At 36.3% G+C, this 14858-nt stretch overlaps 1 long non-coding RNA gene across 1 annotated transcript; it reads left to right on the top strand.

Annotated features, from left to right (window-relative positions):
- Window positions 1–5374: 5374 nt before the first annotated feature.
- On the top strand, window positions 5375–5718 carry LOC141491836 (uncharacterized). Its single transcript, XR_012469792.1, has 2 exons — window positions 5375–5455; window positions 5552–5718. It is a non-coding gene; the product is annotated as an uncharacterized LOC141491836 (long non-coding RNA).
- The last annotated feature ends 9140 nt before the right edge of the window (window positions 5719–14858 follow it).

Below are 14858 nucleotides of genomic sequence, written 5' to 3'. Positions count from 1 at the left end.
TGCGGTTAAGTGGCTTGCCCAAGGCCACACAGCTAGGTAATTATTAAGTATCTGAGGCTGGATTTGAACTCAGGTACTCCTGACACCAGGGCCGGTGTTCTATGCACTGCGCCACCTAGCTGCCCCCTCCATTTATTTCTAATAAAAAAAAAGAAAAAAACTTGTTTTGCCTTTCCTCCTCCCCAAACCCTTAGTGAAAACAAAACAAAACAAAACAAAACTGTTGTAACTTATATACATAGTTAAGCAAAAGTAATTCCTACATTGATCATGTGGGCAGTTAGGTGGTTAGAAATAGAGCCCTGGACCAGGACTAAGGAAAATCTAAGTTTAAATCTGGCTTCAGATACTTAGCTATGTGACCCCGGGGCAAGTCATACCTCTGTACACCTCAATACAGATCTGTACTCAGTTGAACAATAGGGATAGAATTGTTTTGAGGATCAAATGAGATAATATTTGTTAAGCATTTGACTCATAGTAAGAGCTTAATAAATGTTTATTGAATTATTGAAGTGTTTCATAAATATTATCTTATATGATCCTTATAACAACCCTGGGTGGTAGGGACTATTATTATCCCCATTTACAGATGAAAAAAGTGAGAATCAAAAAGTTTAAGTGGCTCGCCCATAAAGTTATTTATCTGAGGGTGGACTTGTGATCAGGTCTGTGTCACCTTAATATTAACCATCTTCTTCACAATGTACTTACTTTATTAAGTAAAGACTCTGTGTCTTTTTTGTCAGTATAAGACTTGTTTTGTGATTTTAGATCCCTACCCTATATGTCATAAGTGGAACTTAGGGTCACAGATTTAGGACTGGGAGGACCTATAGTGGATTCAGTAAGTTGCCATCATTGAAAAAAAAATTATCACCTGTCAACATTTTGATGATAAGCATTTCTAAAATTAGTTTAGCTGGTCCTCAAAGGACTATATGGTTCATCTTTCCCACCTCCAAAGCTTGTTTCCTTTCTAGGTTTGTAGAACTTTCAAGGTTTTAAATCTATTGGCATTGTCTTTAAGAGACCAGGGTCATGTCCAGGTCATAAGGAGCCTCCTAGGAGGACTTTGGGTGGACCACTTTGCAGGTCAAATAAGGAAAAAAACACATGTCTCAGTTCAAATTTGACTTCTGGGTCTTGCCCACATGTGTTTTAAGAAGAAAGAGTAATGACTTCCACATCTACATATATCCTAGTAATCAGTGCCACCAAGCAGAGGCTGAGGCAAAGAGCCCCACTAAAAAGGACAGAAGAAAAGAAGTGTCCTTTTCTCAAAACAATCCATAGAAATTTCCTACATGGAAGTAAGGATAGTACTGAGGATAGTAAAGAAAGGTTCATGGCTTTCTGGTCTAGTCCATTTTACAGATAAAGAGACCGAGACCCAGAAAAGTTAAATGACTTGCCCAAAGTCACAAAGATTTTAAGGAGCAGAACTGGGGACAAAACCTAGGTCCTTTGAGTCTTCCATAACCCCATACTATCTCCCTCCAATAGTTTACTCTGTCTTAACCAATGTTTTCATCCTGGTCCACCCCCAATCTGTCTCCTACAATACTCCAAAAACAGTAGGCACAATATTTGCTGTTGCTACCATTGCTCTCTGCATGATTTCATTAAGAAGTCAATCCCCGGGGTGGCTAGGTGGGGTAGTGGACAAAGCACCAGCCTTGGAGTCAGGAGTACCTGGGTTCAAATCTGGTCTCAGACAATAATTACCTAGCTGTGTGGCCTTGGGCAAGCCACTTAGCCCCATTTGCCTTGCAAAAAAAAGAGAGAGAAGTCAATCCCATGTAATTGGAATTTTCCTTAAAATCAGACAGATTTTTTTCTCCTTAAATTCATATGTGATGCCCAGAAATTCCTGGACTTTAGGAATTTCTTTCATCCCATGTACAACAGAGCATCTAGTTATAATTTTTGGTGCCACGGTTCTTGCTAAAAATGAGTAATGACAACAATTGAAGTCTTTTCCCTGGGGTGTACAAGTTAAGAAAACGGGAGAGGAAATTTATGACCAATCTACCTCATTTCATGAGTGACAGAACCTTAACTGAAAGATACACATAGTATAGAAAAAGACAATGATCCACAAATATTTTCTGGATTCTCATTGGTTGTATAGAGCTATAGCAGACATGGTGACAGGTGGCAGTGTTATTGATAAAACAGAATCTTAAAATTTAGAATGATGCATAAGCCCAGTCAGCCCCTTCATTGTATGTGAATGGGGTGGGGTGGGCAGGGAACCAATATTCTTACTTTATTGAATCACAGAACTACTGATAGACTTTAAATGATCACTATATTTTAATGAAATAAGCTGAGCTAATTTTCTCCCACACCATCTTGGGTGTCTGTAGAAAGGGTAACAAGACCTCTTTATTGATTTTAATTAGGCTAGATTGAAAATGTATGTCTTCAAACTACAACAAACAAAAAATCAAGAGGAGAATATGATGAATAGCTTGATTATGAAAAGAGAAAACAAAAGGAAAGGATCATTCATTCCACAAGTATCTGTGAAGCTTCAACCTGTATGTGTGTTGGATGCGATATTAGCCTTAAATAGCCTCAGGTGACTGCCATTTTTGGAGAGGAGACCTAGGAAAGAGGAGAATCAGAGATCAAAAAATAAAAAAGGACTAGGAGTCTCCTGGAATTTATTTAACAGTCAAATCTCTAATGGGGAAAATATAATCATGATACACATTTAAGTATAATCTGCATTATTAACATTTTCTGAAGTCTAGGCAAGCAACTAAACAACAACATGAGCCCTAATTTGTAGCATTTACTGATTCCCAAGATATAAATGTTTACATTGAAAATCTAACAATCGACTTTTTGGAGTGTATGTAACTGGCTCCAATATTACCCTACAAAAAGCAGAATCCTGTGACTGGTTCAACCAAGCTTTTTGTGGAGCTGGCACTCTTAATGTGGAAAATGGTATTAGATAAGGTTAGGATCCTGAGGAGAAACTTATTATGGGAAGGTTAATAGATTTGGAACTTCATCTTCATCTTTAGCTTTAGAAGAAGCCACTCTACAAGGACTGGCTGGTTATTTAACACAACTGGGAGTTGGATTGTTTTGCTTTGATTTAAATTTTTTTGTTGTTGTTTTTTGCAAGGCAATGGGGCTAAGTGCCTTGCCCAAGGCCACACAGCTAGGTAATTATTAAGTGTCTGAGGCTGGATTTGAACTCAGGTACTCCTGGCTCCAGGGCCAGTGCTCTATCCACTGTGCCACCTAGCTGCTCCCCTTGATTTGGATTTTTAAGGAAGTCCCTTGTATAGAGAAAAGGAGTAAGAATTTTCTTCTCTTTTTCCATTTAGTGAAAATCTAGTTTAAGCTAGAGGAAAGAGCCCTGGACCTGAGAGTCTGGAGACCTGGTCCCTAGCAATAGCTTTGCAACTAATTAGCTTTTCCATTCTATGCCTCAGTTTCTTTATCTGTAAGTGATAAACTAAACACTCCTTTGGATGATACATCTAATGCTAGGTAAGGAACTGATCAGTAGTGCACAAAACTTGAGAATATTTGAGACACATCCCAGTAAGGATTCAAGTCTTTCCCCCAACCTCCAGGCTGAGCTATGCCTGTTGCTCCCTTCTCAACTTTTCTACTTGATTCTGTTTTCTATTATAATGATGACGCCAGGAAAGAAATGGACCAGCATGAAATTCTTGAAGATAAACTTGTATACATAGGAAAATTCCATGGATACTCTAGGAACATGGTCTCTATAGGTCTATGAAGGGAATTCAAGTTTCTAGCAATTAAAATAAGAGAGGAATAAGCTGCAAATTTCTCTGCCAAAATGCCAAATAATAGATTTGATCACATTTGGAGAGTCAGGGGGAGAGGGGTAGTTAAAAATAATTATTTTGTCCCAATGCAGACACATCACATAGGAGGAAAAGAGTTGTAAAGAGTTTATAATATGGCAAGATTGCAGGCCCTTTTGCACATTGTTTTACTTTCCTTTAGTGTTCATGTACTTTTAGTTCAAAAATTACCAATGTGCAGTGAAGTTTTCTAGATGTCCCTGGAGTAATTAATTATCTGCCCTCAATGAAAAGAGTCCTTGTGGGCAGCTGCAGAAATGGATTGGAAATAGAGGTTTTCTGACAAAGTCAGAAACACAGGTGTGGCTTTGTTCAATTAAAGCCCAACAAGAAACTAAGCTGAATAAAAGGGTGGGAGATGGGAAAATGAAAAGGAAAAGTGATAGCACAGCCTCTATGGGGAAAAAGGATAAAAGAAAAGAAAACACACACACACACACAACCTTGCTAAGTATTTCTGAAAGTATTTCTGAATTTGGAATTGGTGGGTTAAGAATATTTCCCTGAAGCATAAAAGGGTCATCCTTGTGAAAACTAAATTGTGAAATGAGATCATAAATATAAGGCTGGAGCCTCAAGAGACCATCTGTTCCAGCTCTTTCATTTTAAAAATCAGGAAACTGAGGCCCAGATTTTAGATGACTTGCTCATACAAATGAGAGTCAGAATTTGAACCCAGGTTCCCAGATTCAGGTCTCTCATTGTCTTTAATGCATCACATCACCTCCTCTTTAACTGAAAAAGAGCAAATTATGAATTGCAGACTCTCGCCAAAAGTTTGGAAAAGAAAGGATATAGATTCAAATCCTACATTTAATACTGAGAACATCTCTGGGACTCAATTTTCTTCTCAAAAAAAAATGAAAATGTTGAGTTGGATTATGTTGAATTGTAAATCTGAACATACCTGTGAAATTGGAATTATTAATGAGTCAAATTGTTTTTTGTGGAGGGCATGTTTAACTTGCTGCTCATTCCTGAGTCACATTTATGTAACATTTCTTATCTATAGAGCAACTCTATACTAACACTGCCCGGAGAACTAAAATAAATATTGATTTGTTTGGTTTTTTCGCCTTAAAGAATTGTAACTTCCATATTAATAATACTATAATCAATATTGTTAATTTGAGCAACCTTCCCAAACAAAAATATATTTAAATCAATGATCACTCATTTGAAGTTCTAGTCAAATACTTCCTGTTCAGAATTAGGTATAAATAGGTGTTAAATTTGAATTAAAATTTCATAATTTATATAATGAATGATAATGAATTCTTGGCCTCTTAAAGAGTATATATTCCAAAGGTATGCGGAAGAACATTTACTGAAACCCTTATGAAAGTTCTTCAGGAAATTTCCCTCCCCCATCTCCATCATCATTAAATCCATGCACATTAGTAGTAGAAATTTGTACTGTGAAACCCTGCAGCAATATTTTTCTTCATTTCCATGACAACAGTTCCCTATCAACTTCTGAAGGAACCTTCGTGTATTGTAAACAAACCTCTCTTGGCAATTGGCCTGTTTTCATTCTCTATCTCATCTCCCATCAGCTCAAAAGCTTCTCTTCAAAAAGAAATAAGTTGCAGGTGTGTACTCCTTTTTCCTTACCCCCTCCCCCTTTGTTTCTAAAAGAGGTCGATGCTGGAGATTAAAATTTTCTCTCCCTGTGTTTTTTTTAACAGTCTTATGAAGCCAGACTGCTTTACCTGTGTGTACCTGCACATCAGTTATCTGCGGCATTTTAACCCACAGGGTGCACTGTTCTCTATTCCTACTTGGCTCCCTTTGGAAATGGTGCAGAGTAAATGCCATACTTCTTGAAATAAAAAAAATCTAACCACAGAAAGCACACAGTAACTAAATAATACTGAACAAAAATGAATCATAAGGGAGTCTTTTCAAGTCCTTTTTTTAAAGACTGAAGGGGACATCTTTTGTACATTGTGAAAATATTTTAGCAGCAGGAATTGGAATGTTGATAATAATCCAAGAGAGACATTTAAAAAATTTGCATATTTAGCCCACTTTTTAAGGACTAAAGACACTGATTCCCAGACCCTCTTTAGCAGTAGGTAGATCATTTGTTGAGCATATACTTCATGTTTGCAAGTCACCTTAACTGGCCTCCCAAACTCCACTTTATTTGAAGACTGAAGAAGTCTTAGTAGCTATTGCTTAAATAAAGAATATCATTTTAAACAGAGAAGAGGAGAAAAAAAGAAAATTTCAAACTCCTCCAATTCTCTACAGCTTAGCACCAAGTAAATGAAGGTTTACCAAGAGAAATAATATGCTACTTCCAATATGGAATCTTATGGTGAAATATGAATGTATTTAATCAAAGACTTATCCCCTTCTTTGGCATTTAATCTATTTTTCACACTGTAAAACCTTCTCATATACAATAGTATGAAGTGGTCTCTGGGGCATTCTAGTTACTAAATCCTCTCCTATAGAATCCAAGAAGGACCTTCCCAATAAGGAATTACTCTCCATAGGAAATAATGTTAGAGAAAGATTGTGCTGTGTCTTTAGGGCTATCTAAATGTGAAATAAATAAAATAATTATTTTGTTCTTTAAAGCAATTTTTAAACATTCAAAAATACTTTGATATCCATTATCTCATTTTATAACAGGGAAATGATATATCTTTACATCAGGATATAGAATTTCTATTTATTTTCTAAACAGAAGTAAATAATCCTAAATTAAATTTGTCAAGAAGTTTTTCATTTTGAATAATGTTATGTAGAATCTAACATTATACAAAAGCCCAGTTTATTTATAAATAGATTAAATATTTTAAAATGATTTTATAAGGACTTACATCCATTCAGATTTCACAGGATCTTTGACTTTTGCAGAAATCAAAGGGGAATGATATAATTGTCCAGTGTGTTCGAGGGAAGAGGGGAAGAAGCTTGGTACTTGTAATGATGCATTGATTATAGTTTCATTTATCATTTGTCTGGATTCTATCTTATGTTTTGAAACATGCCATTACAAGAGCTGTAATTTTCTTCTTATTCTGTATACAACTTGCCTCATCATTAGGCCAAAAGAAAAAAGGGGAGAAAAGTCTAGGTCACATTTCCTCATGCCAAAGGACCACTCTTAAAAATTCTCACTCATCCAATATCCTCTGTACCATTAAGCTCAGAGAACACAAACATCTATCAATATAAGAATACATTCTGAATATCTTTTGACTTTTATTTTTCCTTATACTTGGCGTTAAATGGGAAAGAATTGGAGGGATTAATTTGTTTTTCTTTTTCCTCATATTTCTATTTAAAGTGATGGGAGATAATTAAATAGTAACAATAGAAAGTCCTTCAGACTTTGTGGAAAGGGGAATTAGAAAGTCCTGGTAAGCTGACCAGAAAATATGAACATTGTATATGAGAAGTAGAGATTTTAAAGTGACTATCCAGAGTTCCAGGGACTCGGATGGTATAGACTGACCCTGTAGGAAAATAGAAAAATACACACACACACACACACAGACACACACACACACACACACACACACACACACAAAATAGTTATAAAATATGTACAAAGAGTTGAGGATTGGATAGACCATGTTCATTTTTTTGTGGGTCAAACCTATTTATATGGGTGTGTGTATATGTTTTAAAATTTTTGTGTTGTTTTGCTTTTAGCACAGAATTATTTTTGAAAAAATATTCCCAAGAGATGTTCTAGAAATTCATAAGCAAAAGTTAGGAATTTATGGTATGCCTGCTAAAGGTGTCTCAAAAGGTGGTACCCAATCTGGCGTCTCATTGTTTCCAGGGATATCCCAAATAATCCCTGCTAAAGTGTTAGCTGATAATTACAGTGGTAGGTGATGATAGCTGAAGGCCCCTCCCTGGGTTATTTCAAAGGGGTGTCTGAAGGACAGGAAAGCCTCCCAGACCTTTTGGTCTTTAATGTTTCACAGTACAAGGCCATCTATTTATAACCTCTGCCTTGGGCACAACCATCTTAGATAAGGAGAAAGAAATTCTTAAGTAGGATTGAAGAGGGCAGGAAAGAATGCCTTCTGCTGTTGTTGCCCTGCCCCCTTCCCCTTTAGGACCATCTATTCTAATACTATAAGTTTGGTATTTGGGGACACAAGTGGTCCTTCTCACATTGCAAGAGCTTCTCCAGGGGCACCTGCCATCATCCTTATCCCTCTGGCCAGACAATCTCTAAAAGGTTCCCAACCCCTGCTTTGAAGTATTACAATTTACTGAAGCTATTTTTTTTTTTTTGTTCTTAGTTGGTCTGCCCACAAACTAATGATAAGATAATGTGGCTTTGTGCGGAAATAAAACAACTTCTCATCTTCCAAAGAGGGGGATGAGAACAGAGCTTACATCAGTGCAAATGTAGTATGGTACAGTGGAAAACAAACTGAATTTGGAATTGAAGGGCTTAAATTCAAATCCTGATTCTTCCATTTGCTACCTGTGTGACCTTAGGCAAGTCTATTAGCCCCTCTAATCCTCACTTTGCTCAAATATAACACAAGTGGGTTGAACTGTCTTTGATGTTCTATTTCATCAGTTTACTAAACATATGTACAAAGATTACAAAACTTGGGAAGGAAATCATTTCTTTAGTACCTATAGGTACTGTGCTAAGTGATTTTTGCAAATATCTCATTTGATCCTCAGCCCAGACCTGTAACAGGTAGGAACCTGGGACAGAAACAAGCTAAGTGACATATTTGAGGTCACATTTGAACCAGGTCTTTCTGACCATTAACTACCTCTGCCTCTAAGGAAAGCTAGGGAGGGACACTTGTACTTGGTGAATTTAAAAAGTACTTGAGTTTACAGAATTTGTAGTATTAAAAAAGGATTTAAGATACAATATTTGCTGAATGATCTTGTGAGACTGTTTTGAAATCAAATTTGAGTCATTCTAAATGTGTGATCTTGAATAAATTACTTAACTACTGAGTTTCATTTTCTTCATCCAAAAAAATGAAGTTAATAATATTTTTGATTTTGCATCCCTTAGCATAGTTTCAGAGGTGATCACCTGAAATCCTAATTGAAAAGTGCTTTGCAATTATCATACAGTTTATAAATGAATTAATTTCATGGCAAATAAATATCCCAGCACATGGAGGGTCTATACTGTGGGTTGATTCAAAGGCAATGTAGAGGAAATAAAAAATGAGATTGAAATGGAATCAATCTGGAAAGATTTCCTGCAAGAGTTTTAGAATCAAATTAACTGAAAGGAGGGACATAGATTATCAAGAATTCAGAGGAAGAAGTCAAACATCATTTGAGTGACAAATAGTGCCCATACAAAGCAAACACCTATAGAAAGGAAAGCTTTGCCCTGATCTTCATAGCTCTTTGGTGAGTTCCCAGAAGGGGCCAAACCCTATCCTTTTAAAGGCGGGATTTGGGGGTGGGGGGACAGAGAGAATTCAGGAAGCCTTAAAAATGCAGGAAATATAAGCTGCCTCATCAGAAGAGGGGAAGAAGGGCCCCAATAATAAAAGACAACGTTTTTTAAAAAGCTGTAATAAGCTTCTTCAAATCTAAAAATTCTCTTGACCTGATCCATAAATAATGACTAACTCTGTTTTTGTTATCCTTTGAAACATCTTTCCTAAGCTACTTGAAATAATATGGTATTGTGGCGTAGGAGACAAACCATAAATTTTTTTAAATACATTCCATAAGGCTGAAAGGTAGATGTGTGCCATTTGTTACATGTGTCCCACCTGAAGGCACAGAAATAAAATGCACATTTTAGGTGAGTTTGTACTGGGAGTGCTTTCCCCTTTCTGGATCAACATCTGCTAGTCTGGTCTTGAGTCTCTTTCACTCTCTCAGATAGTATTTCAGGGCTTAGAGCCCTTTGAAAAAACCACTGATAACAAACACTCTTTGGTCCCTTGCATTTCAATAGGAATCACTTGAAACTTCTTATCATTGGGACCTAGGCAGACCATAGTATTGGAAAGGGCTGGGGCTTGGGGGGGGGGGGGGGAACTTTCAGCTCCCATGAGTAATTTGATGGGAGAAAAAAAACACCCCTACACACAAACACAACAAAACAAGAAAGAATGTGTTAAATTAAACCAGAGTTCACGCCAAAAATTACTTCTTTCAGCAGCACCAATGACCTGCCTAGGTACTCCCATTTTCCTCATTTCAAAACATAGCAGTCTATTTACATCATACCATACCGGATGGCTACAAGTATGTGACATTTACAGAGCAGGTTTGGCTAGACATCAAGGCGTCAAGTGCACTGTTTCTGTAGGAGCCTCCTGTAAAGTTATGTAAAATCCACATCTGCAGATCTCCTGACTAAATGGGTTTTTAAATGGTCCCTGAACAAGTTCACCAGTCAGTTGAATTGGGCAATAGGGAACACCCACATCCTTCACTGACCAGAATGGCTATCAGATGCACTCTCAGCCTGGACCTAAATTATGCTGAGAGACCCAGAAAAGTCTCTTTAGGAAATAATCAATAGGCAGACAGGGGGAAAAGCATGTTCATTTTCAAACCTTTAAAAGGAAATCTTTAAAGGATTCCTTTCTTAATACACCATCATTTCACTGAGCTGTCTTCTCAGGGCAGCTGGGCTGTGGGAGTGGTGAGATTCCTAGGATGAAGCCGGGAGCAGCGATTTAGTCTCCAAGATGCTGGTCCTCCTTGCCCTCTCTGAGATGATGCTTCCAGCAGGATCACCCTCTGGGTAGACCACTGCGGCTGAAAAGCAGATGCCTAGTGCACACAGTCCTTTCCTCGCTGAGTACAAATGTAATCTGTCATGGTTTGTTATATTTCTGGCTCTGCCAGGGCTTTTCTGCCTGGCCTGTGGCAAGTCAATTAACTTCTTCTTACATCTGTTTCCCTGTGTGTAAAATGGAAGCGATAATACATAATCTCAGGGGGATTGTGAAACTATAAGACTTGTGTAGTGTCTTGAAGCAAAGGTGATGGGGAAAGGAACCACTACAAATGGATTGTTGTATTACTTTCAATTCTAAATCTAATATTATACTGTAGTGATTTTCACATGGAGAAAAGATAGTGCCAGTTTTTCCAACCTATATTGTATGTTCACCTCAAAATAATTCCCACTTCCCTTTACTGAAAATTCTTTGTTGCTTATAATTTTCCTCACAGAGGCAACATGCCTGTAATGGAGGAATTTTTAACTTGGAGTCCAAGAACTGGGGGGGTGGTATATATTTTTAAACTTTGCAGCTGTATTTATAAAGGGCAGCTAGGTGGCATTGTGGATAGAATGCCAGGCCTATAGTCAAAAAGACTCATCTTCCTGAATTCAAATTAAGTCTCAGACACCAGTTGTATGACTTTGGGCAAGTCACTTAATCCTGTTTGTTTTAATTTTCTCATCTATAAAATAAGTTAGAGAAGGAAATGGCAACCTTTCCAGTATCTTTGCCAAAAAAAAAAGCAAAAAAAAAAACCGCAAATGAAATCATCATTGACAGAGTGAGTCACATACAATTGAAACGATTAAATAATGACAACAAATTTCAATATAATTGGTTTTCTTTGTGATTCCATGTGTTTTATTTTATATATTTAAACATTTTTTTCTCTGATCTAAACATAGGTCTTTGGACCACAAATGGATATCCAAATTTTTTCTATAGTACTCAGTACAGGAGAAAATGATACTCCTCAAATTCATCATATTATTACAAATCTTCTGTCAAAGCAGAAACCCTTCATTTAATGAGCAAATGATTAGATTTTAGAATAGAAGCAAATGCAAAATCACAATTGATGCATTTGTTTATTACTTTTCCTTGTCTTGAATTTTAGTCCAGTTGTAATTCTTTTAACAGTAGAATGTAAGAGTGTAAGATTCTTAAGGCCAGGGTTTATTTTCTTTTATATCTATACATCCAACATGTTCTGACATATTCCAGGTGCTTAATGAATTTTTCTGAATTGTTTTTAATTGAATACATCCAGAGTCAATGAAACACTTGTTAGTCACCTTTTATACACAAAGGAACCACAATGGGATAAAGAACAAGACTCAGAATCAAGAAGAGTGGGGTACAAGTTTCTCCTGTGATTCCAGTTATCATCCCAGAGAGTCAGACCCCAGCCTCTTAGACTAAGAGTTGAAGAGTAGGTGCCATTCTGCATCAGTTGAGAGAATTTACTATCTCCCAATGAAATCACAGATCCAGTTGAAAAACATTGCATGCTTTGTTTCATCAACTGCCTAGATTATTCTTAGGAATATTCTCTTATTATTCCAAGACCACCTAAGTAACTTTCCTTTCACAAAGAACATATTGATCTTACAAAGAACATTTTGGTCTCACCTTTAGTTACCATTCCCTTTCTCCCACTTATATCCTGTTTATTCTCATTTTCTTCTAGGCTTACTAGATTCCTTACATTTATAAGTATCTTCCCATTGATCATATCACTTAGTTTCATTAGGAAATAGGAACACACACCTTTGCCTGCCACAAGTCTATACCAGCAAACTTTTCCACATTGCAGTGTCTTTTTTCCCTCATTCTTCTCCCTTCCCCTCTCTTATTGTTGGTGCTCCAGAGATAAAGTAGGGTGGGAACCTAACCCAATGAGAGCCAATCAGGAGAGCTTTTGTCTGTGGATCTGACAAGGTGTGATTCTTGTCAACCAATCCAGGAGGTGTTCAAAGGTGAGATCAAAAAGAAAAAAAAAATGTGATTGCCTGCCAGTGTTCCCCATTGTGCCAAACATGTTTGTTTACTGTCAGAGTTCAGTCACAGTTCCCACAACATCAAAGTAAGAGAATAAAAAAAGTAGGAAGAGGGAACTGTATGTATCTAGGCAATGTATGAATATTTATAGGGACAATAGAAGCAACTAATTGGGTATTGGTTGAAAATATGCTGCTTATCTGAAATATCAATATATTTGTAGTGAAAATGTGTTTTAAAAAATTACCCAGATCACTGCCTTTGTTTTCCACTTAGCTTTTATAAACACTGCTAAAATTTCATCAGAGCTTTTTACCTCATTTCCTTTAGGCCTATCTGGATTTCCAACAAATGCACATCTGGACTAGTATTCATTCACCCTAGCATAGATTCACTTCAGGGTATTGTAAAATTTTTTTTAAAAACCCAAGATGTTTATCCCTTTGTTTGTCATGGAACATGATTGTCTGCTAAAATCATAACTTTATGAATACAGAAATAGAACAAGGAAAACAACTATAATAATAATATAGCTTCCTTTAAGTTTACAAATATTACATATATTGTTCTCATTATACATATATTATCTCATTTGATTCACACAGCAACCCCAACAGAATTATTATTCCTAATTAACAGAATAGAAAACTGAAGTAGAAACTGAAACTCTCCCTTACCCAAAGTTATAAAAACCAATAAGTGTCTAAGGCCAGATTTGAACTCAGTCCTCTTCTAGTTGAGATCTAGATCATTATTCACTTATTAAATAACTCCCTCTACTCCTAATTTGTACTAAAGAACTAGAAACATATGGAAACCTTTGATTAAATGATAATGGTTCACATTTATGGAACACAGTGTATACCTTATTTCAGTTTATACTCACAACAACCAAATGGGGTAAACAGTGGAAAATGTAAGACTCAGAGATATTAAATAACTTTCCTAGGATACACAGATAGCAAATAACAGCTGGTACTTAGATCCAAGTCCATTGACTTTATCCCTGATTAAATACACTGCATTGCTAGTCAGGGGCCCATCACTGATATATTTTAAAACTGTTTCCCAAAACAGTCAAATCCCTTCTGACATCTCAGTGGCCAGTTGTTAACTTCCTAAAATGGCTTTTCTCTCTTAAAATATTTTCAAAAGTTCTATTTATGCTTTTGTTTTCAAACCATAGTAATTTCTGAATTCCCACTTCCCCTGCTCATTCTTCCCCTCCCCCAACTTTCTCTTGTGACAAATTAAAATAATTAAGCCAAATATATATACCATGCTCAGGAGCTATAAAATATTGAACATTCATCTCTTCCTCTCTTCTCCTGAACCAAGATTGGTCAGTGTAATTACACATTACTTCACTTTATTTTATTATTCTTTTCATTTGTATTGCTATAGGACATATACTTCTTAACTCTCTCTGCATCTTGTTCTCATTTTCTCTGACTTCTTGTGTGTTTCATTTTTAATGATATAATAATCTTTATTATATTGGCATACTACATTTTGTTCAGGGATTTCCCAAAAGGTGATCAACACTTTATTTTTAGTTCTTTGTTACCACAAAATAATGATGTTATACATAAAGTATCTTCCTTTTAATGAAAAATTTCAGTGCAAATTAGCAATGGCATGTCAGAATCAAAGGGTATATACAGTCTAGTCACTTTTTTTTACATAATTCAAATGATTTTGCAGAATAGATCAATTCTCAGCCACATTGATATCAGTGTTCTTGCCTACAGTTCCCATGGCAGCACCAGACCAAATGATATCTGGATATGGCTTAGCCCTGTATTAGATGTATTTCCTGTTATTTTCATCTTTACCAATTTATTGGGGGTAAAATGAAGAGTGACAGTTGATTTCTTTTTTGCATCTCTCTTTTTATACCTATTTTGGAGCTACTTTTCATATGGTAGCTTGCAATTCATTTTGTTGTTGTATTTTGCAAAGCAATGGGGTTAAGTGACTTGCCTAAGGTCACACAGCTAGGTAATTATTATGTGTCTAATGGCAGATTTGAACTCAGGTCCTCCTGACTCCAGGGCTGTTGCTCTATCTACTGCACCACCTGTAGTATGCAATTCGTTTAAGAGCTCTTCACATACTTTGACTATTTACATATTGAGGAATGACTCTTTTTCTCATGTATTTATGTTGATTACTTATCTTGGATATTAGATATTTGATTCATTTTTTTTTTACATTTGGAAGTTTCTCTTCATATCCCAACTGTACTGATTTTATTCATTCTGCATTTCTCTTTTGA

The sequence above is a fragment of the Macrotis lagotis genome, chromosome 6 (genome assembly GCF_037893015.1).
Source record: "Macrotis lagotis isolate mMagLag1 chromosome 6, bilby.v1.9.chrom.fasta, whole genome shotgun sequence".
NCBI classification, from domain to species: Eukaryota; Metazoa; Chordata; class Mammalia; order Peramelemorphia; family Peramelidae; genus Macrotis; species Macrotis lagotis.
Note: the sequence above shows the minus strand (reverse complement) of the source record. Positions and strands in the feature narration are given on the sequence as shown.